The sequence below is a fragment of the Rutilus rutilus genome, assembly GCF_951802725.1.
Source record: "Rutilus rutilus genome assembly, chromosome: 9".
NCBI lineage: Eukaryota > Metazoa > Chordata > Actinopteri > Cypriniformes > Leuciscidae > Rutilus > Rutilus rutilus.
The window spans coordinates 17844548-17857573 of record NC_140223.1 but is presented as its reverse complement, the minus strand read 5'-3'; positions in this window follow the sequence as shown (position 1 = coordinate 17857573).

The window sequence follows — 13026 nt, the reverse complement described above, 5'->3', positions numbered from 1 at the left end:
AGTTTTTGCAGAACTATGCCCCCTTCTGGCAACACGCGAAACTGCAACCAGAGTTGTGCACGCGGTTACGTGGAGTTTGCGTTGGGGTTTGGGATGAACTAGAAGCCGGTCTCTTTGAATCCATCTTCTACTTTTGCAAAAGTCGCTTGAGTTGTCTTCGCTGATGCGGATAATGGCGGCGAATACACAAACCTGCCAGACATAGCCAGGTGAGCGTGAACGCGCATGACGTCACGCCCAGTCGATTCCGACCCGAATCCCTCTTATTTATTTTACTGTACAGGATTATAGAGGCAATCGCAGTGATCATAGAAGGGCTCATTCAGCCCATCAGGCAATTGTTTAAGCATGTATGGGTTAGAAAAACGGGTATTTTTAACATGAAAAGTTGCTTATTGCACCTTTAAATATATATATATATATATATATAATTATTATTTTTTTTTTTAATGGTCCAAATGGTTACCTCCCAGTCTTTCCATTGCAGCACGTCCAGCCAAATATCTATCGCATCACGCAAAAGGTGCTGCCCATTTAAATACCCTCTTCCTGATTTGGCCCTCCACACACAACCAATGGGTGGTGTGTAAGTCATCCCTCCCACTACAAATAAGAAAGTTTGCCAATCCTTGTGCTTTTCCTGCCTGTGTGTCGCACCTGCCGATCTGCATGTAGATACAATGTTCCAAACAATTTTTTTACTAACATTATTAGTGGATCCCAGGCAGAAAAACAAACATGGTAAAATATGAATCATGTTGTATAATCTCAAGTAAAATTATCATTTAATTGCTCATTTAATAGATTTACTTTACATATTTTAATGATAAAATCTTTTCAGACCCCATATTAGAAGGGGTTTGTAAATCTAAACAAACATTTACAGTAACTCACTCTGACTGAGTGGGTGTAGGTGATTCTTGACCCTTGATTTCAGTATTGATTGTTTTCAGGATACAGGTCAGTGGCCTGTTTTTTTTTGTGTGTTTTTTTTCTGTGTATGAGCATATAGTTTGTTCAGATGATATGATGTGTATATTTTACTATTTTCTACAGAAAAAAATAGTACAACAAATCTACTTTAACTGCAAATGCAATTAATATCAAATTTAAAAAATACATATTTTCTTATATAATGACTCAAACTTTTGAGTTGTTAAACTGTTAATGGAGAAGGTAGGAACTCTCTGTTTTGTAAAGAGTCTTTGTATTAGTAGATATTATATAATGTATATAATCTATATTTTACCGCATGCCTGAATACTATTTTTAATATTTGTCTCAAATGTATTTTTAAGGCTTTAGTAGTGCTAATTTAGCAAAAGTTTTCAAACTGCGTTGCCTACATGGTTGAATCATTAATCGGATGATCAACAGAAATGTTTTGAGGGACTTCCTTTAGCATGAGAGTCCCTATAAAAGAGACGGTCCAGTTCATCTCATGACCTGGATGATTGCTCGTCATCATGACTCTGAATATGAGCTGCTGTTGGAAAGGGCTCCTTCTGCTCTCTTTCCTCCTGATCTGTGTCAATGGACAAACATCCGGGCCGTAAGTTTTTAACAATTTCTGCTAAGGAAAGTGTTTTGCTCAGCTAGGGGATATGACCAAAGATATGGGAGATATGGTAACATTTAAATATTCTGACTGATTGAGTTGTATTTAAATTAACCATTGGTCTTCCACAATAGTATAGCCTACATTTAGATCCTGATAACCACAGTTAACACCACGGATATAGCACCTCAATACCATGGTAAAATGTATAACTGGTTATATGGTATTTGTATTTGTCTTTAGCCTAAATACAGCATAAATGCACAAGCTATAGCTTATCACAAAAAATACTATAGCCAATATTACTATAGCCAATAAACCGATCGAGAGACGTCTCGAGAGAGACTTGATCGGATTGAAAGCCGAAACTAAAAGCACTGCGCAAGTGCAATGACGTAATGACGTATGACGCATGGAACAAGCTCTTCTTCCTGTTAATTAAGTGTCATTTAAATGAGTGTCCCATCATTCTACAATTCTCCTTTCTCTCAGTGTCTGTGAAGTGGAGCAGGACAACGTCCCACAGTCCTTGTTCTTTCAGATTCTCATCCACAGACGATGGGAGCGCGGGTGCACGGAGGGGCATTTTTACTGCGTGATAAATATGAAATGGTTCATGCTCATTGCCTCCAAATTATGACCAGAGACGGATATTAAGTCTGCTGTTTAAAATAAGGAACCAATGTAGGAAAAGTTATTATGCGCAAACATCTGGAAACTCTATTCATGCAGTGTCAAAAAACAAATTCCAATTTGAAGCTTGTGACATAGCCTATAATGTGCACATCAACCCGATCACTTTGTTTAGCGTTCATGTAAAGACTATTCAGATTCATCAATCGGAATGAATTTAGTCCGACTGAAACAAAAGTTGTGCATGTAAACATACATTATGTGGGCCGGATCTGGCCCAACACGGCTACGTTTACATGCACAACTTTTGTTTCAAACAGACTGAATTCATTCCGATTGATGAATCCGAACGTGTTTACATGAACGCTTAACATGTGATCATGGGCCTGTACCATGATGGTAGTTGAACAAACTCCGGGTTACAGGATTAGTTTTGAGTTGACAAAACCAAACCAATCCAACCAGGCTTTGTTGGTTCCATGACGCTGATCATCAACTTTCTCTGTTAGCTCAGGCTTTGATTTTAGGAGTTTAGGTGTGACATCAGTAGCGAACAGCCAATCACATGCTGAGAAAGAGTGAAACTGCGATTCATTTCTCGCGAGAGAAGCAGCGCGATTCACTTCTCTCTTCTGCAGAATATTATGAGATTAAAAAATATTAGGAATTGAAACAAATTTACACAGCAAGAAGAAAATAGCTGTCTATGAAAGAGGACGACTAAAAGAAAGAGTCTTGCTATATCAATGCAAGTAAAAGTTGTTAAGTTATTTATACAATTGATTTGAGCTTTTGATAGAATTGACCTTTTAAAGGGTTAGTTCACCCAAAAATGAAAATTCTGTCAGTAATTACTCACATCACCACGCATCACACACATGACCAGCATCACCCAATAGTGAGCCTACGTGGTGACGTGCAACACAGACGCGCTGCGCAAAAACACTACGTAAACTAACTCGAGGCACAGAGAGAGAATGAAATGAATAGTGGAATATCGTTATTTTTGTTTGTTTTTGCGCACAAAAAGTATTCTCGTCGCTTTATAAACTTAAGATTGAGCCACTGGAGTCACTTGGACTATTAACGATCTCTTTAATACATTTTCTGGGCCAGCAAGTTATAGTGTCCATCGTGATGCCACGCCCCCCACCCTGTCAGACCAGCCCAGTCTCACGGCAGTTCATGTTCGTGTGTACACCAGTGGTTGGGAACCTGGCTCTTAGGCAAAAATCATGTGGCTCGCAAGGTCTCTCACCCTTTACCAACGAACGATAAAAAAATTAAGACGTGCGTGTGCAGTGCTGTTCGCGAGTGTCACGAGTCACCACAGCAATCAACTAACCGCTTACGTTTCTGTGGTAACCTAACAGCTCTTGCACTGGGATTCAAGCAGCCGCTGCTTGTTTAAGGTGATGGCGAAAATCATTTTAGAACAGCACCGAAAATGTAAAAGTAGGCTATATAAACTTTAATATATCCTTTTATTGAAACGGGTGTGTTATGGAGGTTTAAGTAAGGACTGTATTTTACTGGAGTAGGTGGATTTGTATCCGCACTGGTGTGTCGGTAAGAACACATGCGACTCAGAGTTTGAAGCAGAGTTTGTAGTTTACTCTTGATTCAGGTTGAATAGTAACAGTGAGTGGTAACAGTAAGTGGTCTGAAAATAATAAAGAATAACAATAATATTAGATATACAGCTAAATCAATAACATTCACCAAGGCAATAGAACTGGCTACATTATTAAAGTTATTGCAGTTCCTAGATGATCCACAAGGTGGCGTTCAAGGGACGCACATGGAGTTAGTTGTTATGTGAGACGCCATTATAGTTTCATTACAGGCAGTAACATATACACCCGATATAGGAAACAGCACATAACACAATATTTACGCAGATAATCTTATAAATCACCATCCAGAGATATATCTCACATTATGAAAGTACTCATGCATTACTTATATTAAACATAAGGGATGAACTTTGGCGCTTAGGCGCTAGCGCGAGCTGCCGCAATGGTGAGCAAAACGAGCTCGTGATAAATCAATAAAGTACACAAATCTGCTTTAAACGCATATATAACATCACAAGATAAAAGGAATAAACAACTTACATCATTGTCATTAACTCGCTCACATAAGACCACTACTGAAGGAAAGATGAGATATTAATCTCCTGCATCGGAACATTCATATTTCGTTCGTCTCTTACTGACTAGGCACTGACTGACGTCATTCATCAAAGACTCTCTGATTGGATGAAACCTTCTTAACATTGCCGCCCCCAAATATGCCAAGCATATTTGAACTCTATAAATTAATCAGTCTGAGGGGCTAAGACAAGTTCCCTTTGATCTGTGAATGCAGGAAGTGGGATCAAGCGAGAAACAGGCCGGATGTAGGTCTTATCCTTAATTTGAATCTCAGCAGATCTGATGTGGCCATCAGATCCTGGGAACGTCTTCGCAACTTTGCCTACCAACCACAATGCTCGTGGTAGTTGTGGATCGATGAGCATTACCACTGTTCCGGTAGAGATGTCACCGACATCTGTGTGCCACTTGTTGCGGGTCTGTAGCGTAGGCAGGTAGTGCTGGATGAAACTTGACCAGAACTGATCGGCCAGAACCTGACTCTGCTTCCACCTTCTTCGACCCATGAGCTCTGTAGCAGGATAAATTACGAGTGGTAGTGAGCTATCTGGCCGCCCCATCAGCAAATAATTTGGCGTAACAGGGTCAAGGTCAGCTACATTGCTGGAAGTGTAACCCAGGGGCTTGCTATTAAGCATTCCCTCCACCTCTATGAGGACTGTTTGGAGAACTTCCTCAGTTACGACTTGGGAGCTGACTGTGATGCGAAGAGCAGTCTTGACCGACCTAATTTCTCTTTCCCACACACCTCCAAAGTGTGGGGCTCCAGGTGGGTTAAAGTGGAAAGAAATCTTTTGTTTAGCCAAATGTAGCTGGATTTGTGGAGTAAGCGATGCAAAGGCTTCTTGCAACTCTCTCTGTCCTCCATGAAAGTTAGTGCCATTGTCTGAATATAACTCGCGAGGTGTGCCACGGCGAGCTATAAACCTCCTCAAGGCCATCAGAAAGGAATCAGTATCGATGGCTGTAAGGAGGTCTAGATGAACGCTTCGTGTCGTGAGACACTTAAAGATGATTCCCCACCTTTTCTCACATCGTCTGCCAATCTTAATTTGGAATGGCCCGAAACAGTCCATGCCTGTACTGTAGAATGGGGGTTTGAGCAGTCTGAGTCGAGCTGGAGGTAGATCTGCCATTCGGGGAATAACTGGTTTGTTCTTCCATTTTTGACAGTCTTTGCACAAATGTTGTTGTTTGCGTATAGCTTCTCGTCCTCTCAGTATCCAAAAGCTTCTCCTTATCTCTCCGAAGACTCTTTCAGGTCCTGGATGGCAGAGTTTACTATCAAAGTCTTGGATCAGTAACTTGGTAACCCAGTGATGTGGGTCAAGGACTACAGGGTGTATAACTGACATCTCTAGTCCTTCAACTCGACGTAAACGGCCACCAACTCTTATAAGCTGACAAGAGTCGTCAAATTCTGGGGCAAGAGCAAGTAGTCGACTAGTGGAAGGTACAGGTTTACCAGCTTTTAGCAATTTGTATTCATCTGGAAAACAATCAATTTGAGATTTCTGCAGGATATACCATTCTGCAGTTTGGTAGTCTACTGCTGAGGGTGGTCCTGAATCTTTTAACCCCTGAACTGTGGCCTCTACTAACTCATTCCAGGTGTTGTGTGTGGTAGGGTCAGGGATGTCAGGAACAACTTCTTCTGTCATAAGGCCACAGAAGATTCCTTTGCGCTGCTCTGTTTTGATTTCCGGTGGTTGTATGGGAGGAGTGACAGGCCATACCGACTCAGACTCAAACAGGAATGATGGTCCCTGACTCCATCTGTTGGGCACTGATAACTGAGAAAGAGTTTTACCTCTGGTGAGGTCATCCGCTGGATTACTGCTGGAATCCACATACCGCCAGGAACATTCTGCAGTCAGCTCTTGAATTTCGGCTATCCTGGTTCCAACGAACACCTTGAATCTGTATGATTCGGAGTTGAGCCAGGCTAGAACAGTGGTGGAATCTGTCCAAAGTGTCACTGTATTGATCTTTAGGGTGAGCTCAGTCTGTAAGAGTTTGGATAATTGGGCACCATTCAGGGCAGCACACAGCTCTAGTCGGGGAATGGTCAGACGTCGTTTCGGGGCAACCTTGGATCTTGCTAGTATAAAGGCTAACTGGACATGACCACTGTCGTCCTCAATACGTAGGTAAGCGACAGATCCATAAGCTTGCTCAGAAGCGTCGCAAAAGATATGAATCTGTCTGGTGTTGTGGGAGTGATTAATGTCTGAAGATGTGACACAGCGGGGAAGTGAAATACTTGCTAGTGTAGGGAGTTCTCCCTCCCATTCCTTCCAGGATCTCAAAAGGTCATCAGGTAGATTTGGGTCATCCCATTCTCGTTGCTTGTCCCATAATCTCTGAACTAAAACTTTGGCCCGAGTGGTAAATGGGAGTATGAAGCCTAGGGGGTCGTACTGGGTTGCAAGTACCTTGTAAACGTGTCGAAGGGTACATGGTCCAGGCTTGACAGGACGAGTTTTATATCCAAGGAGATCTGATTTGCAGTGCCACCTTAAACCTAATGCGGATTCTTGCACATCGGCACGATCTTGAGATAGCCACAATTCGGTACTGCTGGATCTCAATTCTGTCGGTAGGTGGTCAACCACACTGGGATCATTACATGCCCACTGGCGCAGTTCAAAGCCACCGCTGGCAAAGAGGGTACAGAGTTTGTCTACAAGCTGCCTTGCCTCTTGAGATGATGGTAGGCTCTTCAAACAATTGTCCACATAGAAATTCCTTTCTACTATGGTTCTGATATTGTCATCAGGAGTGCTATGATCTGTAACATGTCGCTGGACAGCATAAATGGCACAACACGGACTACACGTAGTGCCAAAGGGTAGTACTTGCCATTCATAAATGTCCGGTGGTTTAGATCTGTTCAAGTCTCGCCATGCAAAGTGGAGAATATGCCTATCAGCTGGAAGGAGACGAACCTGATGGAACATCCCTTTAATATCTCCGCTTATTGCCACTGGGTGTTCACGAAAGCGCAGGAATACACCTAACAATGATGGGCCCAAGGCTGGTCCTGGCAGCAGATAGTTATTCAGGTTATGGCCTTCAAAGTCAAATGAACAATTAAAGACCACACGGTTCTTACCGTTGTGCTGCACAAGGTGGTGAGGGATGAACCATGACTCTCTTTGCGAATTAGCTGTTTCAGGTGGGAGTTTGACAACATAGCCCGAGGTCTCTAATTTCTTTATCTCTTGTTGGTAGGCAGCTGCTTTACTGGGGTCTTTCTCCAGGCGTTTCTCTGTGTTCCTAAGGTTAGGAAGTACTGCCTCCATAGGAGCATGAAGTATGGGCATATCCTTCTTACGCAGGAGTGGAGTTGCATAGCGACTTACGCCATCGATCAGTACTCTGACAGTCTGTGACTGGAGCAAGTCAAGAGCTCCTTGGTCCTGCTTAGACCGCGTGACAGATTTCTCATTTCGATTGGGAATCACGTCTGCTTGCCAGAGTCTCTCAACATTCTGGAACAACTCTGTCATTGAGGGATTAATGGCAATGTGCAGACACTGTTGAGATTTCACATTATCTCCGAAGACTCTTGCTGGTCCTTGTAAAGTCCAACCCAGCCTTGTCTTGACAGCTGCCGGACCTCCAGGTGGACCGAGACGAACTGGTTCAATCGGAGTGATAAGGTGAGGATGGTCTGCTCCAATCAGTAACAGGGGACACGCTTTGTGAATAGGCTGTAAAGGTAAGCCTTTCAAATGCCGGTATCGTCGCTGAAGGTCTGCAACAGGGTAGGAATGTTCAGCTAAGCTAAGTAGTTCTGCAGTGAAGGCTCCCGTTATTTTGTAACTCTTGCCAGGCTGGGATGGAGATGAAATCTGAAAGGATACTGAGGTACCGCAAAGCTTAGTGATGTCTTGCCTTATAGTTCTCAAGGCTAAGTCCTCTGCCTGGCCTGTAAGTCCCAGCCTCCGGGCTGCCGCTGGTAACAGCATTGTCCGTTCAGAACCATCATCAAGCACAGCATAAGTATCTAGGCTCTGTCCCTTATGCTTCAGAATGACTCTGACCACTTTCAGAAGGACGCTGCTGAGTCCTTGAGGACGGTCTAGGTATAGCATTTTGCTAGTTGAACTAACTAAACAGGTCCCTTCTTTCACAGGCTTAAAGTTGACCTCATGGAGGATTTGGAGGTGCTTTCCATTACACAGATGGCAGAGTTTCTTGAGGGTACACTGTGCAGCTCTATGGTTACGTCCACACTTCCAGCATCTGTTATTAGTCTTAATCCAGTCAATCACTTGGTCTTTGGTTAAGGATTGGAATGTGGCACATTGACTCAGATAATGTTCTTTACTGTCACAGTATGGACAGAAGGCAAAGCTTTTGCCTTGACTCTTGGTTGGCACTGATGGTATTGAGGAACATAATTCGTTTGAGCCATGAAGGATTGTAGTCTGTCTGACCTTGGCTTTTGTTTCCCTCTGTTGATCCACTCGTGAACGGGCTCTATCTTTCTGGGGCTTATATCCACCAAAGCTCTCTGGGTCCTGGCACCAGGATTCGAAATTAAGCCATTTAGCTAAATCAAGCAGCGTGTACACTGAGCCAGGTTCATAACTCATATGCCTGCGGAAGGATGCTCTTTGTTCTGAAGGGAGCTTGGACAAAAGTCGAGCCACGTGGGATCCACAATGTAATTCAATGTCTCCTTCTGTTCCTAATGTTTTAAGGAATCCTACTAAGGCTTGTATCTGAAGAGCGAAGCGTTCAAAGCCTACAGTGTCGCCAGGCTGAATATTTGATGCATCCATAATAGCAGCAATTTTACTCAATGCAAGCTGGTGAGGTCGACCGAACCGTTCAGTGAGGGCTGCCATGGTATCTGTGTAGGGAGTGGATGAATTTAAGAAGGAATCAGCAATGAGGCGAGCATCTGTTAACTTTAGGTGATCTACCAAAACTTGGTACTTGAATAGCTCTGTAGCTTCATCAGGTAGTAGGTTATTCAAGGCAAGTTTGAGACGGGCAAATTCACCAGGCTCTCGACGGGTAAAATCTGGAATGGTTGGCTGTGGACCTCTATAAATGATCTCCTGTCTTGCAATGTTAGTCTGGATCCGTGGAAAGTTAGCTGGCGCTACATGCGGCTGACTGGAGCTAGGAGGAGGTGGTGTGTAGATGATAGAAGCTCTCCTTACTGTTGTTGGCTGCCTTGTGTCCCGCGTAACTCTGTGAGTGTCAATAGGGCCTGAGGGAATCTGAGTAGCCACATTATCTGAAACAAAGTCATTTGAGTAAGGCTGCATTGGAGGAGTATGCTGTGCGTAGCTGACTGTATCTACATAAGGATTTGTATTCTTAGATTTAGAAAGGCGGTGTGGTGCAGGAACTGGAAAGGCTCTAGGAGTCGGTGTAGGCCCTGGAGACTCTGACTGTCTGCTTGCAACTCTAGGCAAAGGAGCTGGAGGGGTTAATACTTGGAACTGTGAATCAGGCTTAGGAGTTGACCTCTGGCTTTGCGACTGGTTTATCAACATCTGCTGCATACTTTTCTGGATTTCTATAAGTTGGCTGATCTCTTCCCTCATGGATAGCTGAGTAGCACGGAGATGTCTATTCTCTTGTTCCAGGTCATGCACTGTGTTTTGGACATCAGGAGGTAAGGAACGTCCATACCGTTGAGGGCTGCATTCATCTCTCTCACTCCAACGATCGGTGGTAAGGTACCAGGGCTCTAAAGCCAATCGTGGTGATTCTAATGAATCAGGTGATCCAACAGCCTCTTCTCTTTGATCATGATAAGAAATAGATGCCTGCGGATGGGCCATAGGAATATCCCTGTCCTCATCTTCATGTTGATAGTCATCTGACCCATGTGGTCGCGGTGTAGACTGAGGCAGAAGAACATTAGCTCTAGGCAGTCCAGCATACTGCAATTCGTAATCTTGTAAATAGGCTGGTTGACGAACTATACGTCTAGGGCGAGCTCCTTCAACTTGATACTCTGCATTCTTGTCCTCTGACATCATGAGTCCAGTGTAGATACAGCATCCGGCTCGAAGGACCAAATGTTATGGAGGTTTAAGTAAGGACTGTATTTTACTGGAGTAGGTGGATTTGTATCCGCACTGGTGTGTCGGTAAGAACACATGCGACTCAGAGTTTGAAGCAGAGTTTGTAGTTTACTCTTGATTCAGGTTGAATAGTAACAGTGAGTGGTAACAGTAAGTGGTCTGAAAATAATAAAGAATAACAATAATATTAGATATACAGCTAAATCAATAACATTCACCAAGGCAATAGAACTGGCTACATTATTAAAGTTATTGCAGTTCCTAGATGATCCACAAGGTGGCGTTCAAGGGACGCACATGGAGTTAGTTGTTATGTGAGACGCCATTATAGTTTCATTACAGGCAGTAACATATACACCCGATATAGGAAACAGCACATAACACAATATTTACGCAGATAATCTTATAAATCACCATCCAGAGATATATCTCACATTATGAAAGTACTCATGCATTACTTATATTAAACATAAGGGATGAACTTTGGCGCTTAGGCGCTAGCGCGAGCTGCCGCAATGGTGAGCAAAACGAGCTCGTGATAAATCAATAAAGTACACAAATCTGCTTTAAACGCATATATAACATCACAAGATAAAAGGAATAAACAACTTACATCATTGTCATTAACTCGCTCACATAAGACCACTACTGAAGGAAAGATGAGATATTAATCTCCTGCATCGGAACATTCATATTTCGTTCGTCTCTTACTGACTAGGCACTGACTGACGTCATTCATCAAAGACTCTCTGATTGGATGAAACCTTCTTAACAGGGTGCTTTACTGTTCAAAGAGACATTTCGAAACATTTCACCCGCTGGCCGCTGGTACTTTCACTTTAGCCGCGCAGACCCTTTATGTCCTATAAATGTGTCGTATGTTGATAATCCGCGCAGATTTCAGTTGACGATTCTGTTTAAAGTTATTAATAATAAAACATGAATGAATGAGAAAGAAAAGAGCAGGATGTGCTTTATATTGAAAAGAAATATTAAAAGCGCGATAAGTCGCGAAAGAGAACTGAATTGTACTGACAGGATGCTGTGCGCGCGCTCCGAGCGCAACACGGACAAGCTTTGTCTTCGGTTGCGAGCCTAAACGGCCAAATAAACATATGGGTGGTTGACATATTTGGCTGAAAAAAAGTTTTTAAATAAAATCTCAAATGGAACTCATGGAACTCATTGGGTTATATTCTACCAACTCTTATATTTCCAAATATATATGTGGTCTTGTAGATTTTGTCCTGAAATTTACATTTATTCGCTAGTTTACTGTCTTAGTGACTAAAATTGTCATTTGGTGTGACATGAATGTAATTGTGTATTAAATTAAAAAGGGATATAATGTAATAATGTAAGTTCATTTATACTGATTCTTTATCATTACTATATAAAGGTATAGCATTTCTTATGTGCAAATATGTTACATTTTGCATTATTTTACTTTATCATCACTCATAGGAAGACGTTTACTCGTAATCTTTCAATATACTTCAAATTGATTTGAGAATACCTTATTACAAAAGTACCAAAATGCTTGTAACCTTTGCTGGCACTATTCCCCATCTGTTACAGTGATGATTTTATGATTAATAACCAAAAAGCCTTAATTTTTTTCAAAATTCTGAATGTCACACCAAATTACATGGTGTCACACCATATGATGAATCACACCACACAACAATCTGTATGCAAAAATCTGTATTACCACTTACTTTATTCATTTGATGTTGCACTTTTTATTTAGTGAATATTAATTACATACATTTTAATCATTAGTAAATCACTGAACATTTTATTTATTTATTTAATGCATAAATTCATTTCAAAATGAGGATGGGTAAAACAATGACCGAACAACAAGCTGATGATATATCATTAAAAACAGTGTGCCACTAAACATTTGGCTTCTACTTAAAGAGACAAGAACCATATCTTTATAAAGGAACTGAACAGGCTTATATTTGTTGCAGGTTTAGACTTCATTAAACATGAGCCAGTCGTATTTCAAGAGCATGGCAAAACGCCTGCTTTGCTGGGGTTGTTTGAGGCTGCAGATTATTTCATTTTGGTTGTAGTATATGCAATCTTGTCTGTGTGGCCACACAAAAGCATTCTGGCACCCCTTCTGTTTCATGCAGTTGACCTTCAGCTCATTCTCACTGAGTATTTCCACTATCTGACCCACATATGACCTCTCCTCATATTTCACAATCACAAACTGCCCCTCTGTGTATTTCTCATTATCATCATCATCTTTTTCAGTGAAATCTGCCTCAGCTTGAGTAATGAGTGAACTTTTGCTTGATTGGGGAGGTGGCACCTCAGCATGAGAGTCACTTGACTGGGAACAGAGCACTTCAGCAGGTGAGTTGCTGTCAAACTGAAGATGAGTTGGCTTGTGACAAGCACACATATCTGGATATTTACAAAAGCAGCTCAAAGCCCTGTAGAATATCTCCCCTGGGGCAAAGGACAGAATCTGGTGCGTGCTGCTGATACCAGTCACTGGGCGCACTGATGGAGGGAGCATTTCGTCCATTACAGAGATCTCTTCCTCTTCGATCCAAGTGACTGTGACGTTTTCGACAGTCTCTTGCAAATATTCACACATTTCCTT